Raw genomic sequence first — 25,459 nt, forward strand, 5'->3', positions numbered from 1 at the left:
AAAACATCCACTGCTTTACACCTGTAAACCTGTGATGTGACAAATAAAACGTAGTAGCCTCGGTCCCAGCCTTACTTAGAAAAGGCAGAGAGTGTATCGGCGGAAATGTCGGGCCGGAACATCCGCCAGATGTATTTCCCCCGGATAAGATATTTTTCAACCAATCACAACACAACGGAGAATGTCAACAGATTCATAAAGCGTCAGTGTCAGGTCCTTGAGTGGTACTTCCGCCAAACTCCGCTACTTCTGCCGATTTCGGTTCCATTCCGCTTCCCTGAATTGGCAGCCATTTGATCATCTTTGTAGTCTAGCTTATTGAAAAGAGGATAGACAAGCCACGCCGACCTCCTTATTAATATAACAGTGTTGCGTGATAATAGCCAATCTGCAAGCTCACAATGCATCACATTGCGACTGTAGGGGGCATCTGTTTTTCTTCTTCTTCCTAAATTTGGTTGTCATTAAAACCTTTTGAAATTAATCATATGGCAGCCAAGTCTATGGACTTTTAATGTTTGTTTATGGCACTTTTAACAAACATCACATGGTAGCCAAGTCTATGGACTTTTAATGTTTGTTTAGGGCACTGACATGGCGACGTGCAACGTCATGTGGCCAATATAAATACATCTTGTGTATGATTTAATTTCATACAAAGACACTGACTGTATTCATGTCTCGTAAGTCGTAACGTATATAGTGGCAGTGAATCTGCAATGAATGAAAGCAACTCTGCCACATGTGCAGCCTTCTAAAAGTCAAAATGATGCTTCATTTCAACATTACCAGGCGCCCTCACTTCACATGAGTGTGATTTTATTCTTCACAATGGATTAAACTGATTTGTTCGATTAACGGTCGCAGCGTTTGTGTGACTGGCCGGCCAGGCATTACCATCAGTCTATCCTCCTGACCACCTGGCGCTCCGTGCCCAACTCAATCCTTCACTGTCGAGTCAAGTGGATCATTGCTTCTGCTTACTAATCGGAGCCATGTGAGGACACTTAGCTTATCACACCTCCACAGCCCTAGTCAGAATAAAAGCACCACTGTTACTGTCCCTGATGATGCTAACAACCTAGTCACAGTTACTCTACTTGGCCTGGCTGGTAGCAGGCTATACTATTACTATACTATACTATACTACTATACTATTACTATACTATACTATACTATTACTCGTACAGTCTACCTACCACAGAGGTCCTGTACTGTCAGGGAGGACTACAATCTGAATCATGTACAGCACTGGTGTGTCCAAACATGTTTTTTAAATGATTTCTGATTTGACTCTATTAAAACCGGGAAAGGGAAATGTTAGATTTTAACCACGCTAACCATTGTTATACTTTGGCTATTCAAAAATAGCAGATATACAGGCTCAGATCTGCATAGCTTGTAATGTAGATCTGCTATTTTTTAAAAGTCTTGAAGATTTGTGCAAATCCCTGGTCCCTGGAAAAACAATGTTTTTTTGGGTCGGTAGCTGAATACATTACAGGTTTGAGCACCACTGATACAGCAACATAGGTGTTTCAGAAAACTGGATTTATAAGACATTTTGTAGAATCTGCCTCAGGTCTTGGGTTAAATTGACGGTGTACCCTCCTCCATGCACCTCCAGAACACAAGGCAGCAGACCACTGACAGAGCAAAGTGTATTGGGACCATGGATACAGAGACACAAAGCCCGAGCACCGGAAATAGCCAATCTCAAGCTCACAGTCACAACGTGTCGCACATAAGCAAGTTGAGCAACTGATGAATGACTCAGGCTTAAAGGTGCACTCTGTGACATTCATGTTCCACTAGATTCAAACGTGGGTCCCTGCCTGAGATACAGTCCAAAGGGAAGCACGCACATCTCAAGAGAATTCCACAGATGCTGAACAAGAGATACGTACATAGGCCCGGGCGGCTGGCGTAGCCGTCTGGGCACCTTGGCTGGCAGTGAGCCGCGGGTTCGATTTTGGGGGGTCCCCAATTCAAATATGATTATTTTGGGGGGTCCCCAGTTCAAGTATGATTATTTTGGGGGGTCCCCAGTTCAAATATGATTATTTTGGGGGGGTCCCCAGTTCAAGTATGATTATTTTGGGGGGTCCCCAGTTCAAGTATGATTATTTTGGGGGGTCCCCAGTTCAAGTATGATTATTTTGGGGGGTCCCCAGTTCAAGTATGATTATTTTGGGGGGTCCCCAGTTCAAATATGATTATTTTGGGGGGTCACGGCCTGAAAAGGTTGAGAACCACTGTCCTATAACATACTCTGTCTACCACACAGATTGGTGTAAATACAATTGTATTCACAAAAACATTAGACACATTGTGAGTTTATCGATAGTCTATTTTGCGCACGGTCATGACACAGACTCTAAATAAAGCAACATGGCACTGCCACACACACATGTGAGAAGCGTGCCACTCACTTCCATTCTATGCGAGCAAAGTGGTGGAGCGTCTGGGTGGCGGCAAGCTGACGTGTCCCAAGACTCCCAACGCAACTGGACCAGAGTAATTCAACCAGTAGTGAAAACATTACTCAAATGTTTTACTTAAAGGACCACTTCACCACTTTTCAACTTATCTTCATATAATTGGTCCTCACAAATGTTCATGATAAAATAAAAACATTTTCTACTCAGTCTGTGTCTCATAGGAGGGCTGTGGGCAGTTCAGAAACCCGTCCACCAGTGACATCATCGTTAGGCAGATATTTTTTTAAACAAGATTAAAAGATTAGATTGTTATTATCATGAGAACGATGGCTTCCATTATCGTATTGCAACTTTTCAGGAATAGAAAGCCTGCAGTTTCTATTAGCTTCGATTCCCCATCGAAGATTGTAAGGATTTTATTGAAGGGATAGCCCCTTGAGATGCAGCATCTCATTTTAGAGGGGGACCCGTAACATACCTAAGATATACAGTACACAGATAGAGACAATATACAAATACATATACATAAATACACAGACAGCTTGCTCAGCCTCTCCCACCCACCCCACCAACCACCACATCATCAGCTGTTAAGCAACAGAGGTGTCACTGGTGGACGCGTGTCTGAACTGCCAACAGCCCTCCCATGAGACACAGACCGAGTAGAAACGAAATGGTGGCATTTTATCATGAACATTAGTGAGGACCAATTATATGAAGGTAGGTTGAAAAGTGGTGAAGTGGTCCTTTAAGTAAAATTATCAATACTGCAATATAGTAATACTCTGTTACAAGTAAAAGTCCGCAATTCCAAATGTACTTGAGTAAAAGTACAAAAGTTATTGGCATCAAGTAAAGTACAAATACCTCAATAATTGTCTTATTTAAGTAAATGTACTTGGTTACTTTCCACCACTGAATTCAACATGGTTGAACTTTGACTGGGGAAAGTGGTAAACCCCACTTTGGCCAGCGTTTAGCCTGTGGTTTTATTTCAGTAAGATAAGACCTGATTGCCAAAGGCAACACTGTCACAGCAGCTAAGATACAGATTACAGGGGAAGAAATGGTAGAACAGTGGTTTTCAACCTTTTCAGGCCGTGACCCCCTAAAATGATCATATTTGAACTGGGGACTGATGTGAAGCCTGTTCCGCTCGTAATTCTGACGGCGCATTAGTCCGACAAGGTTGCTTTGCGTGTTGTTAGGGTTAGGTTTAGGGACGGGGACTGCACATTAGTCAGACTTACATTAGTCAGTGGCATCAGTGTGCGGTTGTGGTTAGGGTTTAGACTAATGAGCAGTCAGACCAGTGCCACGCTACCTTAGGGACAGGGTTAGTAAAGTGGCGAGTCGGACCAACTCAAAGGAGCGCCAATTCCTGTGATCAGCTGATCAGTCACATGCTCTCTCCATCTTCAGCTTCTCCAGCTTTTTCTTTCTGCTGCTCTGCCATCTTTTGATGCACTAATGGTCTTGTTTGTTTGTTTTTCAAGGTATTAAAAGGTCTTAAAAGTCCTTCAATTGTCACTTCACTTTCATCTGAGGACACCCCTGGGCATCTGACTCCCGACACACAGGTTGTGAACCCTAGAGATGCAGCATTGATCATTGTGAGCCAAGAATGCACTCAGCAGTGAACCAACCACTAAAACACTCTGGCACCGTGTCCTGTCTTCCTGTCCACAACAGTAGTAATTGTTTTACTTAAGTAAAAGTATCAATACTGCAATGTAGAACTAGTCTGTTACAAGTAAAAGTCTGGAATTCAAAATATACTTGAGTAAAATACAGTATAAAAGTAATGAAGTATTAGTATCAAAATGTATTTAAAGTACCAAAAGTTGTAGATGGGCTATTATCATATGGCCAAAATGTAGATAGGGCTTAAGCAATTAAATCACATTAAACAAAAAATATTTAGTGTAGGGAAAGTACAATAATTTGCGTCTGATATGTTGTGGAGATGTTGTGTAAAAGTATTGGAAATTGGAAATACTCAAATGATACTTAAGTAAATGTACTTAGTTACTTTCCACCACTGTTTACGCGTTGGACGGCTTGGCGTGCGTACTGCGTGGAGTGTGACCGTGCCCTCATGCAGCAGACTTCACAGCAGACAAATCCACGGACCTTTTTGTTGCAGCAGCAGAGTACAAATCATCTGCGCTTCAGCCTTCTGTCATTGCAATATCATAAGCTCTAGGAAATATGAGCGTGATGTTTGCCAGACAAATGTTTGGTGAGAGCTGAATTTGGCGTGCTCACTGCTCACTCTCCTTGTTTGGCTAATCAGCTTGTGTCTGCAATTAGGAGAAGACAGGAACACAGCTTTCGGTGTGTCCCATCAGGAGAAACTCTTTAAACAATCCAATCTAAATGTTTTGGGGGAGAGACACGTTTGCTGCCAAGTTCTGTGAGTCGATTGCGACGCTCTTCATCTCACATTCCACTAATCCATTATTCAGACCTCCCTGCACTGTAAAATCCTCAGTGTTCCACTATTGCATTTATAACAGAGTACACATGTAACCAAATGGACCTGTAAGGGTCCACATTTTAATTGGCAATCACTTCTACACTGTCCTACTCTTTTCTAATATGCCGTACTATATTCCATTCCATTCTAGTCTATTCTAAATCGATTCGTTATTTTGCCCCCCACCACCCTGTTTTATTCCAATGCCAATTTCCCCTTGAGCACTGTGGTCCCCATTGGTCTGGGCTGTTGGGTGTGCAGACAACCACACGCCTCCTCTGACACACAGAGTCACAGGGGTATCACCAGGAGAGGGTGTACTGTAACACATTGCAGTTCACGCTATCTCCCCCCACATCCCCTCCCTGCTGTTTTAGGGTCCCTGGCTGACCATGGGAGCCACTAATGCAGTCAGTGACCAGGACACAGTCCACTGCCGGCTTCCCTCCCGCTAACTAACCAGTGTTGCCATGTCCGTTTCTTAAGGACTTTCTGCTTGTTTTTCTGTAAGTTTGCTTGATAGTTGAGCTTGTTTCTATAATGTGTAGATTTGCTTATTTGGGCTTGCTGCCGAATGTTTATGCCAGTGGTTCGCATTTGGCTACAAAACCCATCTTGAAATATTTTTTGAAAGATGCAATAATGATGACACGCCCAAAATAGGGACATCGAGTTGATGGCACAATACTGAACTGAATTTGAATTTAAATTAAAAAGGTTTATACATGCTGTATATATTTTTATGATTTTCTTTTTTTTCAGTTTCCTCTCCTTTGCATTTGGCCCCACTTTGACCACCTGTGTAATTCCCTTCTCTATTCAGTTGTAGTCTCATCCACCATTGCTTGTCACTCCACTCATTTGGGCTGTACAAGTAAAATAATGATGATAGCATGCAAATGCGTGTGATGAGGTAATTGTCTTCCGTAGCCATTCGGTTTCACCTCCATCTTGTCGTGGTCTTTCGTCCGCCCATTTTGGCAGGCACAGAAACAAATTAATGGCCTTTGTAACTCATGATTTTGCTCTGCTGAATAATGGAGATGCAATTTGTTTTGGGGACACACATTTGTCTCAGACTTAGCCACAGCCTATATGCTTAGTTCAGTTGTTCTCAAATAATGTCAAGGACCCCATATTGATATAGCATTAGGCCTCCATTCAAAAAAACATTTCGTGCCAGGGACTCCCATAAGAGAAGATTTTTGTTGTTAGATCAATTGAGTACAGAATTCCACAACTATCTATTCCATGCTGCAGGTTGGGAGATAACAGTATATAGAAGATGGTCATTTTGTCAATCTTATACAATCTATTTCGGTTCACTCCGAATTTAACTGTTCCTCAATTTGCTTGGTCGCCCCTGGAACCCATGGGGGTCCCTGGACCCCACTTTAGCTGGATTTCGTTTGCGGCTTCAGCACCACACGACACCTCCCCTCCTGTAAGGAATCAACGCTCCATTTGTAATGTAAAGACTTTACAAGACTTTAAGACTGATTTGCCAACTTTCCTGTATACAAATGCAAATCACCTGTGCAGGAGTCCTCCAGCTATTGGTAAGAACCAAATGGACCCTTATATCTGTGATTATAATACAATATAAATTATTATAACGTATACAAGTGTGATAATTATAATACATTATAAAGTATTATAATGCATTACAGCTATGATAATTATAATACACTATAATGGATTATAACTGTGATTATAATACAACATAATCTATTATTAATGCATTACAACTATGATCCTGGTCTAAATAAAAAGAAAGTCATTATGAAGACATTATGAAGTGTCTGGCCCCGCTTAGCCTAGCTCAGACCCACCCTGGAGTGGGTACTTCTTAGGCATTAATTTAGTACCACTTTGACACCACTCAGCCCAATTCCTATGTAGTGGTAAAATGGTGGTAAAAGTAGGCAGTGTGCTTTTGTGTGCAAGCCGGCGTATGGTTTTGTCGAATGTTCACCACAGAATAGGAACTCTAGGTTTAAGTAGCAATGTACTGAGAGCCTTGAAGTGTGCAGGCTCTACCCCTGTATGCTGTGAAAAAGGCAAAGTGTGAAATTGTGCCCCGAGGTGTGTTGGATTAGCATCAGAGGAGGTGAACAAAATGGAGGGGGGAGAGAGAGAGAGACTAAAGAGGTGCCAGAAGGGTGCAGATAGATGCAAGGCGTCGTAGTGAGAGATCTCTATTTCCCCTGCAGAGTGACTGCCGCCGTTGAAATCACCTCTTTCTCTGTCTGCCTGTCGCCATCTCTCTCCATCATCCTGTCTGTCTCGTCTCTCCAACAGCAACAACACCCTCCTCGCCCCATGCGACTCTAACCTTGATTCCCACTTCAGACAGCTCAGTTCCAATCGTCATTTCATCATTAATATTTATTGCCACGAGTGCTGCATTAACAGCATGGCCAAAAGCATTTGCCTGCAATGGGAATCCATCAAAAACTAAGATGTATTTATCACTCATCTTCTCTTCCTCTCTCTCACACATCTACTCCTCCTTGACCCCCCACTCTCTCTCTCTCTCTCTCTCTCTCTCTCTCTCTCTCTCTCTCTCTCTCTCTCTCTCTCGCTCTCTCTCTCGCTCTCTCTCTCTCTCTCTCTGTTTTCAATTCAAATGAAAGGGACTTCATTTGCATGGAAAATGTTTGCAATGCCAAAGCACGTGTGAAATTAAACAAGTCAAAACTAAGTGAAATCTATGTACAGTTAAAAGAGGGTGAAGAAATGTGTAAAGTTGCATCACATTGCAAATGCAAAAATGTAAAACATATTATGACTAGCTTAGAAAACAAATTGTGAACTGTGGGGGGAGGGATGGGGTGAGGGAGAAAATGGAAAAAAATGGTATGTTCAAACGAAACTTAAATTGTTGAAACCCGCTACCAATAAACATATATTTAAAAAAAAAAAGTGCTTTTGCTGTTAAAAGTACTCTATGTTATGTATACTCTTTCTCTTTGTATCTCTTTGTCACTCCTTCTGGTGACTCACTTGATCACATCTACATTTGAACACAGGTGCCGTTTCACAATTACAGCAGGACTGCAACAGTTAATGATTAACTAATCAAACTAATCGATTCCATTATTAATAGTTAACCCCTATTTTGGGCATGTCATTATAGGCCCAAAAGGTTTAATATAGCCGATCTACAAGCTCACGTGTGATGCTTTGTGAGCTTGTAGAATTACTATTGTTGCACAAAGTCGTTGTACGACAAAACCCCTTAAGTCGGCGCATTGATCTATTGTCTCTGTCGAGTGCAAAACCTCATATCTCCAAAACGGTTACTTTTCAGGATTCAAAGCAGATCGACAAGCTCAAAACATGTCACTTCATGCTGTGGATCTGCCACTTTGTGTCTCTTGTGTGACACTGTAGTATTATCAAGTAGGCCATTGATTTACAAAAACACAAAAACGTAAAATTTCTGCCCGACAGCAACACATCGATAGTTGCAGCCGTAAACAACATTATACTCTTCCCACTCAGACTGAGGGAGAGGCATGCAGCCTTCACCACTTCTCACCTCACTGAAACAAACTGTGTGGCACACACACACACACACACACACACACACACACACACACACACACACACACAGTGACAGAATGCATTCTCATCTATACTGTGTGCAGGTCAGGTAGTGTTGGAGGAGGTGCCATTCACCTGACGACGTGCCATGGATAAATGGCCCGACAGCAGACACCAAAGCCTGTGCACTGTGCAGCTCCACAACATTGGTAGAGTGTGCGTGACTTGTGTGTGCGTGACTCGTGTGTGTGTGTGTGCATGACTCGCGCACGTGCACGCGCGCGCGCACGTGTGTGTGTGTGTGTGTGTGTGTGCGTGTGTGGAGGGGGTTATATTGTCAGCTTTCCCTCTTAACCCATACTATACTTTGTCTATTCAAAAATCGCACATATAGAAGCTCATTTCGTGCAATGCTACGGGCTTGTAGATCTGCTATTTTTGTAAAGATCTTGATATAGAAGACATTTGTAGAATCGGCCTCAGGTCTTAATGGGTTAACACCACACATTTGTGTACAGACACACACTCCCTCTCTCTGTCAAAACACACACACACACACACACACACACACACACACACACACACACACACACTCATGGACTTGTGGGAGATCATCTGGAAACAGATTAACCCCGGAGAGATCAGATCACGTAAACGCTACCAGCGAAGAGTTAAAAAGATACAGGCGACATCCCTATGCCTTTTAGATTCACAACATCACATCATCGCTCTGTGTATATGGATGGGGGGAGGGGCGAAATTAACTTTATTACTTGTGCACTTACTAGACTGGATCCAGCCCATAGACCCCGCCCACTCTCTGAGTGGACTGCCTCTTATCAGACTGAAGCTCCATGCAGCTATAGCACTTTTATCCATATATATATATATATATATATATATATATATATATATATATATATATATATACACTTATAAGTCCATTCCTTCTTCATTGAATTATAGGCTATTTATGAAGAACATTGCAACCTTTTTACAGCTAGCTGTTGCACTCATTCTGTTTTTTCAAAGTGACTGTCACCACTGCACAGTTATCGATTGGATTCAACATTAATTTGTTCTACAACCGCAAATTTTTGCTATAATTTCATAATGGATTTACTTTTCGGGCAAGTGTGCATGACCTTCTGCCCAATGACCAGTAGAACTTGACCTGTACTTGCCCGATGGGCATGAAGTGCCTCTGAGACTTTAGTGTCAACCCCATAGAGTTATAAAGGATAGAGTGCGGACGGGGAGCGGAAGTGCAAATGAGCGCTCAATGTTAAACCCCAGCTGTGCGGGGTTTCCACATGCTAAATGCAGAGGCCCGCCTGCAGTTCCAGCTTTGACCAGTAGGCTCGACGGCTTCAACATTGGCCAGCCTTCCTGGGAGCTTGGTCAGCCCCTGCATAACATAAGATACTGTCAACATAAATTGATATTTAACCACTTTCAACCTAGCGTTCTAATTTTGGCCATGTCATTAGGCAAACTTTTCAAATGTTTCTGTCATGGTGCAACATGTTGTAGCAGCTATTTTTGCTTTTGTCATACAACAAAATATATAGGCCTTAAATGTTTAAAGGACTATACTGGTAAATGGTGCATTTACATAGCGCCTTTATCCATGACTCACGCATGTGTCCTAACCTGACTCACGCATGTGTCCTAACCTGACTCACGCATGTGTCCTAACCGGACTCACGCATGTGTCCTAACCGGACTCACACATGTGTCCTAACCGGACTCACGCATGTGTCCTAACCGGACTCACGCATGTGTCCTAACCGGACTCACGCATGTGTCCTAACCGGACTCACGCATGTGTCCTAACCGGACTCACGCATGTGTCGGACTGTTGCATGTCGGACCAACGTCTGTGCCCCATGTCAAGAAGGCTTAAAAAAGAATAAATAAATAAGTAGCTTATCCTATATACTCATGACATCTAGACATAAAATAAACCGTAAACACATGCAAACAATGGACTCTGGATTCACTACAATGCAATGAAATAATTTTATATACCCATTATAAGAGAGCTGTCTGGCGCTTATAGACAGCTATCTTGTTAAGTAACGGAGCGCAGTTCACACACCTGCCTGCTCTTGCAGTGTTTTATGTCAAATCTGGTCTCGGTCTCGCCTCCTGTCGGCGTCTCGACTCGAGTCGACCCTCTTTCATACTCGGTTCTGACTCGGACTCCCCCCCCTACCCCCCTCGGACTTGGTCTAGACTTGGACTCACTTTAGGTGGACTTGACCACTACCCCTCTGACTCGCACTACGGTGATTTGGAAATGATTTTATGCTAATATTTTGATTAGCATTATTATTTGCAAATGTTAACTTATTTCAAATGTAAATCCTAACATACTGTACATTTTGGTGTGCCAGTTTCATGTTAATATACACAAGCACATGTTTGTGTTCTTTGTCAGGACTAATAATTAATTTAATGGTGGGATACCGCACACACACACACACACACACACACACACACACACACACACACACACACACACACACACACACACACACACACGTTAAATGAGTGGGTGAAATTCTTTAGTTGCAAGCCTGTATGAGTGCAAATCCTTGAATGAATTTATGAGCGTCTGTTCAGTGTCCTAAATCCCGAATGGCCCGCAGAGTGGCCAATCACTGCTTCATGCTGTGTTAACGACCTCCTCATTCACACCTGCTCTGCGGTGGAAGTGAGCTACTGTTGCGATCCACACCAGAGCAGACACTTCCTAGTCTGTGCCAGAGTGCCTGTGCAACAGAAATATGATGCAACTAGGTGATATCTCATGGCTTCCGTGAATGTTTTCTGTGCTATGTCAACATTGTCAGTTTACATTTTATAGATGTTCTTTTTATCCAAAGCGACTTAAAACTGCAATGTTAAGGGGGAAAAAATGAATAATAAAAAAAAGCTTAAATTCATTGTCCACTGACATTACAAACAAAGTGGTGTTCAGGAAAAGAAGGTCAAAGACTGTTCCTCAGATCCTAGATGTGGTAGATGAGAGCTAAGAGGGACAGTTAAAATGAGGAATAAGTATAATGAAGGAAGTCAAATATAAGGAAGAGGCTATTAATCAGAACATGATATCCTGTTGGTGCTTGTCTACTCTGACAAGACTGGATTACTATCTCTTGTTCTGGGTCAGTCTGTATGAGAATGTCAGTTTAATGGCGAATGTTTCAATCACACTGCAGTGGGAATGCCATTCATTCTCATGCCCAATTTATACTTGAGTCGTACGAAGCAGATAGCAGATCTACAAGCTCACAATGCAACACATTGTGCACTTTTAGATTGTCAATTTCCGCTGCATGACATAGAATAAATATGAAGTAAGTGCGGAAAGTTCCTGTGTAAAATGAAAGCTTATCTCTTATAATAATCATTTAGTCCTCACTCTTTTGGGGCATACCATTTTTTTGTCACTGTACATTTTGGACATTATCATCTCTGTCGGGTGGAAACCTATATCCAAACTGTTACTTTTCAGGCAAACGTGCAGCTTGTAGATCTGCTATTTTGGATACTTTTGTGTGACACTGTAGTGTGATGAAGTTAGGTCCACCTTTACACGGCAGCGGTCTGTAGAGAAAACAGCAAAGTCCCGTTGCGTTCTCACTGGTTATTCCAGCTTTTTAACATGCTGTAGTGTAGTGTGCATGCCAGGTGGCTAGGTGGGATAGACAGGCATGCATGCGTAGAACTCCTATCACATGGCTGTTTGTTTACATTCACCAAGGCAGCGGCTTGCTAAATTTGTATTCGTAGGATGAGCTCATCCTAGGAACTCAAATATGGCCTAGGGCTCTGAACCAATGTAATAAACATGAGCGACGTGAGCCATGATGTCACAGGTTGTGCGGAGTCACCGTTTTGCCCGTTTACACGGAGACGCCAGGCAGGGCCTTTTCAAAGATTTCCACTCTGGAAGGGGTTTCACTTTGTTATGTTTTCAACCCCCGATAACGCCGTTGACGTCTAAACGGGCGCCACATCTGATATTTTATTTTTACGTTTTCTCTAGAGACCGTTGCCGTGTAAAGGTGGTCTAGTGTCTTGCTCAAGGACACTTCTGATACACTATCTATAGGACCTGGCGACTAGGGACCTTCTGATTCCCAGATGGCCTCACTAGCTATGGTTGCCCAGTGCACATGTTATATTCAGGGGTTCACTCAGGTCACCCTCTCTTTGTGAATTATAACCAAAGAGAAACAAGCCAATAGATCTCTCAATCACATTCCCTCCCATGTCCTCAGCATACTCCATGTCCTCAATATTTAATTGTTGTTCTTAGGCTGAATAATATTACCTGCTTGAACTTGTTCAAATTGTGTCTTTCATCATTTATATGGCCAGATGTGATATATGTATATATTACAGCTTTGAGAGTTGTACATGCAGGGATGACTCTTCCTTGGGGGTTTACTGTGGGCGAAACCATCATGACAAGTCATGTCATGTGTGTTTTATTGATCAAGTTCGCAACTCTCTGCCAAGTTTGCAACGTTCAATCAGTGTGACAGACCGTACTAACAGCCTAAAACACTGAAGGGAGTAAATGTGGTTAAGCTGTTGTTTTTGTATAATGTGCCCATTCTAGGGGCGTAAATGAATCATTCAGTCTGTACAAGTCCAGAATTTTTTGTCTAGGTTGCCTTCTCCTCTCACACACACACACACACATACACACATGCACGCACGCACGCACACACACACACACACACACACACACACACACACACACACACACACACACACACACACACACACACACACACACGCACGCACGCACTCGCTCTTTCTCTCTCTCTCTGACACACACCTCTCTCTCTCTTTCTCTCTCTCTCTCTCTCTCTCTCTCTCTCTCTCTCTCTCTATCTGCTTAGCCACCAATACATCTCTCACACTGCCCTCACTTCCTCAGACCTAATTACCGCTAAAAGCCAGAACACCTCTAATAAAATGTAACTTCCAACAAAGTTCAGTACACACGTAACATTCTGGGCGGGAATTGACCCGTACGTGCGCAGCAGCACTGTCTTGTCCGCCTGCCCTGCCCCGTCCCGTCCGGCAGTTTATCTCCGTGCATGCTCACTGCCCGGGAAGCTAAACTGCTGAGGCTGTTGTCGTTGTGGCTTCAGATTAGAGCAGCGAGTGGCGTGGCTGTAGCAAGAGTTCCCATCAGGCCTGGCTGCATGGGGAAGCTACGAGGGCCTTTAAGTGTAAAGATATTAAGGGCTAAGGCAAAGGTCTAAGCCCAGGCCTTGGAAATCAGCCAGCCATAGTGGGACAACGTTTTCTTCTGTTATATCTCTGCCATTCCCAAACTGCATGTGGACCAGGGTCCAGTTGGTGGGCCATGATCATAATTGCCAAATAATTGGCAAAACGCTTTATTGATAATGTAAAATATTATATAAAAAAGTCATGGTATTGTAGCTGTGTTGTCTTTAAAACCTTGAAAAATTAGTTTCCATTGTGATACTGATGAATTTAAAGTATACTATGTTAGTTCCATTGATCAAAACCAGAAGACAATCAATTGATTTATCATTGAAAATAGTATACCTGCCTGAAAAATTAAATGCATCTAACCACTTAACACAGCTGAGTGGGCCGCAAACACTTTCTAGGGCTCTGATCCACAAAAGGTTGGGAACCGTTGCTCTGTTCTCATGGTGAGTGTAGAGAGTAAGGTCCATTTAATTCTGTTTCTACAAACGGAGTTAAACGTCTATCTAGTCCTCTCTTTTCCATACTTTCCATACTATGCCTTGCCTCTTCCTCTCTCCCTTTTATCTCTGAGTTGATGTGCAGCAGAGCAGGCATGCTGAGATGTATTCAGCTACAGTCATAATTTGCTATCCTCCTGCGACAGCATACCCAATTATCTTGTGAATAATAGTTTGAGTCGGCACACGGTTATAGTGATTCTTTCTCCGGCTCTAATGTGCTCTTGCTTCAAAGACAATGTCCCCCGCCACCACCATCTCGCCTCTCCTGTTTCTTGTCTCGGCACCTGACCGACGTAGTACTCTAGGAGCACAGGCCGGGGAAATAATCTGGGTACTAAATACAGCTCGGATGCTCCAGGAAAATGCCAAATGTCAGATGATTTGGTCGAACATGTCCATGCTATGTAGTATGTACACATTAGAGTACATTGCGTTTAGGTCAGTCGATCAATACATTGTCGGATGGATCCAATGAATGTTATCATCCATGAAAGGTCAACTGTTATTCGTTGGTTAGCGAGCATTCACTGCCATTTTGTTCCGTTCAAAACCGGATTAGGGAACTGTCTTTCACAGACAGAATCCATTTCCCTTTACTGTAATATGCACCACTTTGATACAAACACAAAGATAAGACCATGAAAACACAGCACTTCCTCAGACAATAAGAACTCATCATTTTTCTACCGCGGTCGAAATCGTGGATTTCACAATATTGGAAGTCTGGCGTGATATATATTGGGAACGACAGTTTTCTACCTCTGGTCTGCTTTGAGGCATGACTCCAGAGAAGAAGGGAAGATATAACCTCATTGTCTGCTCTGTAGCAGTGGCCGGCAAACTGTGTTCTTCTGGATCGGACTAGTGAAGAAACATGGGGAAGGTTGCCGTATATTAGATTAGTCGATGGGTGGCTCTTCCAAGACAGATTTTGCGCTCTCATTAGAAGGCGGGTGTAAGTGCCATCCAACCGTTTCTCTAGTTTATTTGAAAGTGTCCATGTCTCGGAGCCATAGAGTAGAATCGGCTCAACGGTCGTCCTAAATATTTTTACTTTTAACATCTTACTAAGCTGGGATGACCAGATCTTATGCATGTCATTGCAGGCTGACCAGGCCATACCCTTCCTGGTTTGAAAGTCCTTTTGGGATAAGATAAGAACTGGTTGAATACCTTCATGTAATTGCCTTGATGTCGGAGACATGTGGCTGTCTACAGGTGCTCTCCCTACTAGGACCAGGAGACATGTGGCTGTCTACAGGTGCTCTCCCTACTAGGACCAGGAGACATGTGGCTGTCTACAGGTGCTCTCCCTACTAGGACCAGGAGACATGTGGCTGTCTACTAACCTCTACAGGTGCTCTCCCTACTAGGACCAGGAGACATGTGGTCGTCTACAGGTGCTCTCCCTACTAGGACCAGGAGACATGTGGTCGTCTACAGGTGCTCTCCCTACTAGGACCAGGAGACATGTGGCTGTCTACTAACCTCTACAGGTGCTCTCCCTACTAGGACCAGGAGACATGTGTCTGTCTACTAACCTCTACAGGTGCTCTCCCTACTAGGACCAGGAGACATGTGGCTGTCTACAGGTGCTCTCCCTACTAGGACCAGGAGACATGTGGCTGTCTACTAACCTCTACAGGTGCTCTCCCTACTAGGACCAACTGTAAGATGTATGTGTCTACAGGTGCTCTCCTACTAGGACCAGGAGACATGTGGCTGTCTACAGGTGCTCTCCCTACTAGGACCAGGAGACATGTCGCTGTCTACTAACCTCTACAGGTGCTCTCCTACTAGGACCAGGAGACATGTGGCTGTCTACAGGTGCTCTCCCTACTAGGACCAACTGTAAGATGTATGTGTTTGGTCAGACGTACCAACAGTCCGACAGGCATTAGTCCGACACCTTACCCAAAACCCAACCCTAAACCTAACCTCACAGGAAGCCATGGGTGAGTTTTAACCTGCCACAGGTTCATTTTAACCTGCCACACATGTCGGGAGCCACGGGTGAGTTTTAACCGCTGCCATGGGTTAGTTGTAACCGGCCACGCATGTCGGGAGCGACGGTGCAGTTGCCGGACTAATGTCTGTCAGACTGTTATGCACCCCAGATGTTAGCAGTGGACAAGGGACTAGAATTAGCATGACAACTGAATACTGAATTGGGAGGCAAAAGGCAAAAAGCTAAACAAAAAAATAATTAGAAGAAAAGAAAAAAAGAAAATACTGGGGAGGATTGAGTCCAATGCCTTGATATAATCATTCTTAACATGCCCAGAGGTCTACTGCTGGCACTCATAAATCCTGAAGTGAGTTGGGAATTACAAAGCAGTGAGCATCGTCTCAGTCCAGTCACCCAATGTGACCCCATGTCCCATCTCTGTCTGACTGCGGTGACGCTGTCTGTCTCAATATTAGAGCCAGTGGAATGCATGACTGAAACCTAAAATGCTGTTCTTAACCCTTGGTTTGTCAAATCTTGTCTGTTTGAAGGTGATTCAGATTCCAACTGGTCTCTCTTTCTAGATGCTCTTTACGTGCGTGCATTTGATTATGTAAATGAGGTGCAACAGTTCTGGATTGTGTCGGCTGCACAGCTTGCACCTTGTGTGTTAATTGCCTGGGGGGGGGGCGGGGGGGGGGGGGGGGGGGGGGGGGCGGGGGGGTTGCATCGCGCGTCATCGTACCAAAACCTAACGTTCTCACGGAAGACAGTTGACTGGCCATTAAATAGGCTACCCGCTGCAATATTATTATATACAACATAATGTTATATCATTGACCTAAATGGCGTTATATCAACAATGATAGTATGATTTTAAAAAAAGTACAGTACAGTACAGTACCACTCACTTCAGACGGGTCTGGTTTTTGTCCTACACAAAGACTAAATTCCCATTGACAATGAATGGACAATTGTATGTCATAGTATCTGAGCAAATAGACATGTTACGTCATGTACTGTATGTATGTATGCTGAAAGTGTTCAGATATGATTTTAAACAGATCTGGAATTTCTTTCTAAGTCTACACTGAAAGTGAAAACCAACATCAACAATATGTCAAATATGAACACATATTAGCTTTTCTCAACTGAAAAATATGAAGCAATCAATAGTATAACCGGATGAAGTGAAAAGTGAAACTTTCATTTTGGTTATGTTTGTACACTCTCAGAGTTAAATGAACACTGAATGTTTTACTGTGAAGAATGCCCTACTTTGCCATACAAAAGTAGAATAGCAGGGAAACAAATACTATTTTTGCAACTTTTGAATTTGAATCCTGAAAAGTAGCCGTTTTCGACATGATGCTGATGCTATGAATGAACGATAACCCACCTTTTGAAGAATGTATTGAAGAATAACATTACAAATAAGAAAAGGCAATGAAAGACTTGAAATCAGACCATCCTGAGCACGTTTACTTTAAACTGACACGTACCCCCATTTGAGATCCAGTGCCCTAGACCACCACTTGGGAGTCGGGACACCATTCAAGGATGTGTAGACCTCTTGTATACTGGCCTGTCTGATCCTGGTGACCTACTCCAGTGATTGTCAACCGGTTTTAATTTCAAGGCCCTCCCCAGACGTGAAGACCTGGTTAGCACACTGCTCCGGGAGCGCCTCCGCCTCCCAGTTCTTCTGCCCCTTTTTCCATACGGTTGTCACATTTTCGTTTTACTTTATACCTGATGTAAAGAAGCCTTAGTGCTTTTCTGGTTTCATCCTCCTTTCATCCAGTTTTTGTATTGAACCCATTTACAAATGTCAATCAAGCTTGTTTGTTAAATGTAGGCTATATAATTGTACATATGTGGTAGACTATATTAATGTCTGTAGTTATTAATGCCTGTAGTTATATGTACATCCGCGGGATTCAGCGTTTTAGCCAAAGCGATAATTTAAGCATAATAACAATATCATTTGAAAATGTATAGATGTCTCTTCAACAAATGGGAGCCAGCGGCAGGCTTTTTCCAATTGTGGTCCTTTTCATAATTTTAGGCAAAGCGATGCAGGCCTAATTATTATATTATGTTCATTCCATACCAAAACTCTGTCGCGTGCGAGCGCGAGAGTTTGTGTGTCTGTGTGTGTGATTCTGATCTGTCATCTGTCATCAGAATAACTGGGAGGCGGAGGTGCGGGAGGTGCGCTGCCCGGAGCATTGTGTTAACCAGGTATTTGCCCCCCCAGACTCCACAACACCTTAAAAGGGAGACTTTTCTAACGCATTTTGAGCCTGTAGATCTGCTATTTTCACTAGTGTGGGTCCCGGGCAAACATCTAATTTCTCTTTGTTTCACGGCACGGACTAAAAAGTTTGGGAACCACTGTACTAGACCTTTGTAATTGTGAAAATCCTTTCACACACGCCATCCATTTTCACACCTGTCCCGTGCTGTGAATGACAGCTCGCTATGTGCCCAGACATCAATGGCATTGTGTTTAAGACTGCGTAAGGCCTCTTCAGCTTAGTTTGAATTCTGTCAGTGACTTTTCACCCTCTGCCTTGTATTATTATTTTCTTTGCATTGTTTCTGTGTTTTTCCTGCTGTGTGCTGTTTACTTTTGCTGTTTCCTTTTGTAAAGCACTTTGTAACGTTGTTTTGAAAGGTGCTATAGAAATAAAGCTTTATTATTATTATTATTATTATAAAATATATAAAACAGAATGCCACGCGGAGGAATGCACTCTCCTTTGACACTACAAAAACACAGGCTGTGGATGGACCGCTCTTTAGTGGAGTGATTCTGAACTTTTCTAACCACATGAACCCTAGTTGCCCTTTTCTGGGCATGGCATATTAGGCAAAACACAAACATAGACAAAGAGATTTGGTCCTGGGTTTTCTGGCTCAGCCAGAAAATAGCAGCCAGGAGAATGAAACTAGCAGGACACTGCCAAAGACACCAAGAACTGCCAGCCAGCAAAGTACCAACGAACTGGCCAGATGTATGGAGAACCGGGGTGACTGCAGCGACAATGGAGGGCTCGTCTGAGGCCGACCTAGAGAGATTTGGTTCAGAGTGACCACGTACTAGGCCCCTGAGGGACCCTGGTCAACAAAGTTAATAGGATTTCAAGGACCCCCAGTTTCATTCTTTCAGAGCTTTTGATTCTGATTATGCCAGGGACCTCCACTAGATAAGAATCTTTCTTTTTATGCTGGTACCTCAGTCTACAATGTAAAAATCATTTACTAGAGTAAGAGTCGATTTGGTTCCTAGTATCAATCATTTAGCTGTGGACCCTGGGGAATAATTTTATGCTGCAATATGCTACAAATGCATACAGTTTCTCATTTGTTTTGTTTCATATTCTGTTAATGACCTATGTGTGTACATGCACTGTTATTGCGACCGTAAGTCACATTTACTATGAAAACCTGAATTTCCGTGTGTCACGTCACACCTCCTGGCCTCCATATATGGTTATGCCTCATGACATCACACCTCGTGACATCACGCCTCCATCTCCATATATGGAGTTGACCTGTTCTGACAGTCCATATGTTGATGCTTCCCCACCTGTCCTTTCTCTTTTGTCTCCCTTTTGACTGATACCTGTCCATTCAAACTCTAGACGGGCCCGCCCCAAAGTTATTAGTGCAGCCGCGCCCGGCAGCCGGCGAAAACTAGAGTTCTCAACCGGCCCTACCTGGGCCCTCATCAAACCCTGTACATTCAAGACACTGCCTCCGCTGCCACCCTTAGATCTTCATATATGGAGCTGACCTGTTCTGACATTCCTTATGTTGATCTGATCTCATTAAAACCCTGTACACTCAAGACACACTGCATGTGTGCATACCAAAACTCTGTTGCGTGTGCGTGCGAGAGTGTGTGTGTGTCTCAATGCCTATATTTAGGCCAGGTGCTGGATGTCAGGCATCAAGGCAAACATCAAGGAAGAGAATGAACATCCGCACACTAGTTTCTAGAGCTCCGAGACTTACTTTATAAGTCTCGGAGCTCTAGAAACTAGTGTGTGGATGTTCTTTCTCTTCCTTGACTCTCCATATATGGCCAGTACAGAATTGAGAATTCATTCCATATGTTGATCTGACCCCCCATTCCAAAGCGCCAGCGCTCGCCTAGCAGTCTGCCGTCACCCAGGCGGATGCGTGCACGCGACCTAGGTCGCTTCTCGCCCTCAGGGCGTCTTGCTGGTATATTAGTATTATACATGTCAAGAGCAGACCTTTTTTACACTCTTTGTTAAAACAACACTATGGGGTTTTCTGTGTTGCCTTTCCAGACATAATAGAGGGTATGTGCATGCATAAAGTGAGTGGCAAATCGAATGGCAAAGTGAGTTTAATGTTGTTTAATGCAATCAGATCAAGGCCAAAGAGGTCAAAGGAGTGTTTGGCCATTCAGTAGGCGTTCCCGCATAGCTTCCGGATATGGTGATGATGTCATGCGCATACCCTCTATACTATAAAGGGTATGTGCATGACATCATCATCTACTATAGAGTCTATAGTCTATAGTAGTTTTCAACCAGTGGTCCTTGAGGTGGTCCCCAGCTAAATGATGGAGAGTTGGTAACCAAATGGACCCTTATTAGAACTTTAACTCTTATTGTTAAACATCTGCATTACTTAATTTACAAGAATTCTACACAATTAGAGAATGTAGAAGAATTGTTATTTTGGTCAATGTTTGCTTGTTATCTCATGGTACCAACATCAATACAGCATGGAATTGTGGACAAGATCTTATCCAACGATAACAACATTCTTTAGTTTGGGGTCTGCAAGGCTAAATCTCATCAAATGGTGGTCTGTGGCTCAAATGCCCAAAACATAATGGGCCTTGATATGAAAAGGGTTGAAAACCACTGCTCTATGCCAAACACCAAATACAATTAATAGTTCAATACTTTGTTGGCTGTTGGGTAGAGTGGGGTGATTAATAATATTGAGGGTATGAAATCCCAAGAATTTCCCTCCAGTGTGTCTTTGTTGCGTTTATATTTGATTATTGAGGGAACAGGGACAGTCTTTCCCTCAATAATCAAACGTGAACACACTTTCCTCTCAACAATCCAACCGACCGGACATCAAACTGCAGGCATTGCTCCAAAACAAGGCCCCAAACAACAAGGCTTAGAGGTTCATTGCGCCGCTCTTCTGCCTATAGTAGCATCATTATGAGAGCCTATTAGGGCTTTTCGGAGAGGCCAAGTCCCGGACTAAAAGGGCCTGTCTCTCCTCGCCGTGGGACCTTTCTAAAGACCTCCAAACTCTCACTCAGCATAGAGGCCCCTTTATCACGCTGATCCACCAGCAGCTCTCCTCGCCTCTTCCCTCTCTCCTCTCATCCACCCCTCTCTCTCTCTTCTCACTCCTTCTTTCTCTTTCAGACACAGACAAGCCTTTATCTGCTCATCATGTGCTTTTGCTCTCTCTCTCTCTCTCTCTCTCTCTCTCTCTCTCTGACACACACACACACACACACACACACACACACACACACACACACACACACACACACACACACACACACACACACACACACACACACACACACACACACACACACATTGATGACCCTGTTTTCTGTTGCAAACAGACATGGTTCAGGGGCTGGAGGAGGGCAAGACAGTTAAATATTTGATCCATAGGCCTATGGCTGCATATGTGATGTTATCATTCAAGGTCTCTGCACCCTAGATTTTCTTTGTGATCAAACAATCAACCAGTTATGTTCACATTCACCAGAGCAGACAGAAGGCAACCTTGTGACTGCATGTAAAAACTAGCATGGGGTCGGGATCATATAAGTTGTAAAATAATTGTCTTATTTTTTTTGTGCATAAGAGGTTGTTGAAGAAGCCATCATGTAAATAATCCTCCCCCCCCTTCTAATCCGATCTGATTTTCCTGGACAGTCTGCTAGTGTGTGGGTGCGTGCACAGTCAATGGCGTGCACGTGGACTCAGTCCAGTCACTCTGTCCCCGTGCCTGGCCGGCTGAGACAAGGACACTTGCGCAGTGTTGCAAGATTGTGTGAGAGAAATAAGCAATAACCAGGTCTGTGACAACGGGGCCAAAAGAAGCGACAAGGGCCTAGTCATTATTGAAAATAGCCGATCTACAATATCTGCTGTTTAAAAATCACACACGTGTGAAGTGAGGGGCACTCTTATCATCATACATCATCTCCTTCTGGCCAATCACAATTTGCGTCCTCACTTTTCCGTCTTCACTTTTCTGCCCTCACTTTTATCTTCAATATAGGCTATAATCAAATCATTGCTGGGTGATCAGCCAATCACAAGCCAATGTTTGCGTTCACACAAACCTGGAAAGCTGAGCATAGGAGGGGCTAGTGGTGCCCCTCAAAAAATAATGTGGAAAATCTGGTATGGAGGTCCCTGGCACAAAATATTTTTACATGTAGGGTCCTTGGACAAATACATTAATGTGGGGGTACTTGACAGGGAAAGGTCAAAGGTGAGAACCACGGGTTTAAAAAACATTTAGGAAACAAGCCCAAATAAGCAACTACACTTTAGAAACAAGCCCCAAAAAAACCGCAACAACCACCTATATTTACATGCAACTTGGAGAAAAACAAGCCCAAAGTCGCTTATAATAAGCAAACGTGGCAACACTAGTCGCGCTTTTTTTGTCAACCCTTTTTGTCCCCCTTTGGGCCACTCTCCTCTCCTTTGTTATGCTAAGGAACCATGCCTTGTCGCCACAGCTGAAAATAGCCGACCAATGCTTTGTGAGCTTGTAGATCGGCTATTTTCAAACAAGCTATGGTGGCACTCCGTCGCCCGTTATACGCACTGGTCGGCTGGTACTGGTAGCCTTAATAATATCTGTTAATGTCGGCAAGCGACGCCCTCGTGGGTGCGCGGCGTGTGTGGTAGTCCGAACGAAAACTAGAAATGAACCTCGTGCTGTATTATTATCCCCGAAGCCCCGCGCGCACGCGCCTCATAAATAGAACATAATTCTAATGAGAGGAGAGGGAGGGGGAGGGGGCGCGCTCCCTCCTTCAGGCGAGGAGAGAAGAAGGAGCAAGCAGCCGGCGTGTGCACGCGCGCGCATGCTCGACACACAGCAGGTGCCCCCGAGCCCCCGTTACCAAAAGCCTGGCTCATTTGCATTGCTAATGGTTAAAAGCCAAACCAAAGCATCATCCGACCTCCCCCCATTTTGGGGGACAGCAGCTAATATGGCGAGGTGGTGGTGTTTTTTTTACCCCCCATTCCTGTTTCATTTTCTCCATGTTTGATGTGTTAACTTCTGTTCCGATGCGATTCATTGTGCCAATTAACCGAAAGAAATAGGCCAAGGGGCCCGTTTTATGGGACCAAACAAAAAGGGCTTTCTATTGGGTCAAAGAGGAATCTACAGCGACCATGATGAGTCACACACACACACACACGCGCGCGGTTAATAAAAATCCATTAATAGCCTATACATCGTTATGGGAGAGTTCATAATAGCCTATTCAGCAGCAACACTAAGAATTAAGGGGTACAGCCAGCCAGCGAGTCGATCGAAAATGCCATTCTGCATTCATTGAGCAAAACGAAATCAAGCGGCAAAAAAAAATCCAAGCAACAACATCCCTCTCTGGGTCTTGTGAAGGGGGGGGGGGGGGGCTAGACTGTGACTTCTGTGTGGAACTGCATCGCTTCCCCAGCCAAAATACTCCCCCCTCCTCCCCCACCCCATTATGATCTCTCTCCCCGTTTCTTCCTCCTCAGCACGTTCTGAAGAGAGAAGAGCCGCTCGTAAACCTGACCTCATTTTTAAGCTCCGTGCGTGCGTGCATGCGCGCGCGCCACCGTCGTACGACGGGTCACATTAGATATAGGCGCCGTCGTACGCCGGTGTCGCTCGCCATAGGACGGACGGACGAGTGACTGTAGTCCTATAGAGTCAAGTGTGATGGAGTTATGTAAGTGGACACTCGAGATCTGTTCGTTCGGTTCGCGTGCGTCCACATCCATCCAGCCATCCGTGCGTGATCTGTAATAATAGCCTATATATACCTCCCACCCTTTGTTATGTCTCGCGCACCGTGCACTGAACCGGCTCGATTTTATTGCGTTGTTATTGTTTTTTTAAGGGGGGGTCGACGACGCACAAACAATGACACGTCGAAGCAAACAGGCGCACATTGCACACAGTGTACATTAATTGCACGTGCACGCGCGCACATGCATCCAGAACCGGTGGCTACCGGTTGCTCCAAACGCGCAAAGCACGAAACAAAAGGGTGGGAAATAAATATATATATATATCATACAAACAAAACATCGTTCACCTCTGGTTCTGTGTGCGCACGCCATGTACACGCAACACGCGTGGTAAACAAAGCACACACTCCACACCACAGTAGATATCAATCAAAGGACCATTTGCAGCTGTTTAATCATGTCCATCCATTCGCCAAATCCTGCCATTCGTTGCATGCATTGACGATTAGGGGCAGCATGCGCCGAGCCGGGCACACGTACGCGCACACACATCGCCAAACAACAACCCATCGCGTCGTTCATTGTCCCCCCAAAACAGCAGCTCTTCCTCCGGAGAGGAGCCTTTCTTCCTTCCCCTCCACAATGAAACAACCTTCTCCTCTCTCTCCTCATTTGACGCTAACGGCTAATTAAGAATTAACCGTCCGCTAATCGCCATTAAAACGCACTCCGAGCCGTCCCTCGAGTAGCCACCACAACACACACATGTTTAATTGATTTATTTTGTTACACCAAATGAAACGCTGGAATAATACTACTAATATACCCCCAGGTTAATCAAATATAGAGAGCAAAACCAACCTTCGTTTAGTGTGCGTAAATCCGTTTTCAGTGCGTAGAGGGAGAGAAAGGTAATAAGCTTGTGGAGACGGGAAAAGACACTGGCGCTGCTGGGCTAAATCCTACTAGACTCGCATCCTCTCTCTCTCTCTCGCTCTCTCTCAGTCTCTCTCTCTCTCTCTGATTGTGTGTGTGTGTGTGTGTGTGTGTGTGTGTGTGTGTGTGCGTGCGCGTGCGTTCGCGTCCGCGTGAGTGCGCGTGTGTGTCTCTGTCTCTCCCGTCAGCCAACCAACCCCGTGGAGAGAATTGGCGCGAGGGGGCGACGGTAGGAGAGGTTCGTTCGGTGCGCGGCCGGCTGTGGAGTGGAGAGAGAAGCGCAGCTGTGCGCGGTTTGAAGAACGCGCACGCGCCCCCCA

The 25,459-nt window shown here is 44.1% G+C and overlaps 1 protein-coding gene across 1 annotated transcript in view; it reads right to left on the bottom strand.

Moving 5' to 3' along the window:
* Positions 1-25,194, bottom strand: part of LOC306931936 (uncharacterized protein) — a 37,205-nt gene extending 12,011 nt beyond the window's left edge. Inside the window, exon 1 of the mRNA XM_079513618.1 lies at positions 25,065-25,194. The gene's annotated coding sequence lies outside the window, so the exon portion shown is untranslated. The remainder of the gene's footprint in view (positions 1-25,064) is intronic.
* Between the last annotated feature and the right edge of the window lie 265 nt (positions 25,195-25,459).

The sequence above is a fragment of the Electrona antarctica genome (assembly GCF_951216825.1).
Source record: "Electrona antarctica genome assembly, chromosome: 11".
NCBI classification, from domain to species: Eukaryota; Metazoa; Chordata; class Actinopteri; order Myctophiformes; family Myctophidae; genus Electrona; species Electrona antarctica.